Genomic DNA, 1994 nt, shown 5'->3' on the forward strand with positions numbered 1-1994 from the left:
GGGGGGGCGATACCGGATTAGCTCGTGTACCTCTCCTCACTACCGGGTGGCTGATTCACGCCGCGCATTTTAAGAGTTACACTGCACCGTATGCAAAGGTGTGGGCGAGTTTGCCTAGGGATCATCCAGAAAGTACGTCCGTCATTCGCCGTTACGAACCCTCCAAATTAAGGCAATGCAAGCGCTCATGGCGCCTGATGGGTAGGCACAATCTTGCATGCAGTTCATGCGTGTATTGCGGGGTGGCCTACGCCGCGTTTTGCAGGCGCCGAGCTTCTGTAGTTTGCAGGACGATTTTGAGAGGCACTTTGGACGTACTTTGTGGACGATCCCCTATCCTCACTGCACACGACTCCTGATGGCCCCGTGCGAGTAGGTGACCCGCTCACACGCTTGCGGCAACAGTCAGTACAACTACGAAAGTGCCCCCTATGTGTGAGTCAGCCACCTGGTATTATCACCCGTCCCACACACATTATCACCCTCCGGCACTTTCACCGCACATCAGTCGGTGACCAGACTAACGCCAGCATCACCACCATCATCATCATCATCATCAGCGGCAGCAGCAGACCTGTCTGTCTATACGGAGCCAATCAGCGGGGAGGCGAGCATTCGCTATGATAATGAAGCATGCATTTCTCATGAGCATGTTGTTGTCTCGCCCCCACACCCCCCGCGCGCGCGCCGCCCGCGCCGCCGCCGCACCCCGCGCACTGACGCGCTCTCCGGCCGCTGCAGGGCCTGCGGGGAGTGTGACAAGGACCGCGGGGCGAGCCGACAAGAGGAAGAGTGTACACGTTAGTTTGTAGCCAACAGTGAGAGTACGGCGGAGACATGAGCGGCTCGCATTTAGGGGGGACGGAAGGGGTTCTTCCGGCCGAGCAGGCCGTCACTGCAGGTTGCACATTGCACCTCTTTCCTTTCTAAATGAATAATTAGCTCGTTTTTCTTGACATATTTTTCGCCGCTCTTCGTAACACGGTGTCAGAAAAGGCGAATGAGATGCTGAAAGACTCCGGCACTGGAAAAAACAAAGACACCGTTTAAATGTGCTAATTTCTAGCGTCTCTGCTAGTGCCTTTTGAGCTCTTTTTTTGCAGCAGAGGCTCTCTATTTTGCACTCGCTTTTTTTTTTGTTAGAGATGTGCAGTCACACCTTTTTCTGCTTTTCCAGTGAGCGGCTGACAGCCTGGCCTTCGTCAGCCAGGCAGTCACTGGTGGCACTGGTGCAGCAGCAGCCGGCAGCAGCGGCGAGCGGAACCCATCTCGTTGAAGGGCGGGACGCTTTTGCCCTTATTATGAGGAAGAAATGGACGCGGAAAAGTGGCACAACCTCCCGGGGGCGGGGGGTGATGAAAAGGGAGGGAGGAAAAAAGCAAAGTTGTGAACAAAAAAAGAAAACAATAACTCTACCACCCCCACTTTTCGCACATCGCCGATGACGGCCAATGGCGCCGGTGGCCGGGCTCGGCGGACATAGCGTCAGGCAGGGCGCGGGCCGCCCTGGACGTGTCCCTTGTCACGAGAGCCGAGTGGCGGCGGAGCATGGCGGCGCGGAGGGTCGTCGGTGGGACCCCCGGCGCTGCTGTGTACAACGCGCTGGGAGCAACACGTCAATTTGGCCGGCAGGGCCATAGTCGGGCCCGGGGGCGGCCAGCGGTCCCGCCTGTCACCATGTCCGGCCAGCAGCAGTGGGGCGGGGGCGGGGGAGGGCGCGCGGCCGGACAGCGGACAGCCCAGCGGTCACGGCGCAGGAAGATCTCTCTCTCCCTCTCTCTCCATCTCTCTCTCTCTCAGGGGCGCGCGCGCGGGCGGCCCCGACCTCCCCACGGCCTCCACGTCGCCGTCCTCGGCTGGGCTGGGCTCCTCCCAAGAGCAGCTTTCGGTGTCGCCGAGTTCCCTTCCTTGCCGCTCAGCTGCGGCGGCCTGGCGGCCTGCTCCTCCGTATCGCGGCAGCCCCGCCCCGCCCCGCCCCGCGCCCCGCCACCGCG

Source organism: Frankliniella occidentalis, unplaced genomic scaffold (assembly GCF_000697945.3).
Source record: "Frankliniella occidentalis isolate FOCC.00 unplaced genomic scaffold, Focc_3.1 Scaffold627, whole genome shotgun sequence".
NCBI lineage: Eukaryota > Metazoa > Arthropoda > Insecta > Thysanoptera > Thripidae > Frankliniella > Frankliniella occidentalis.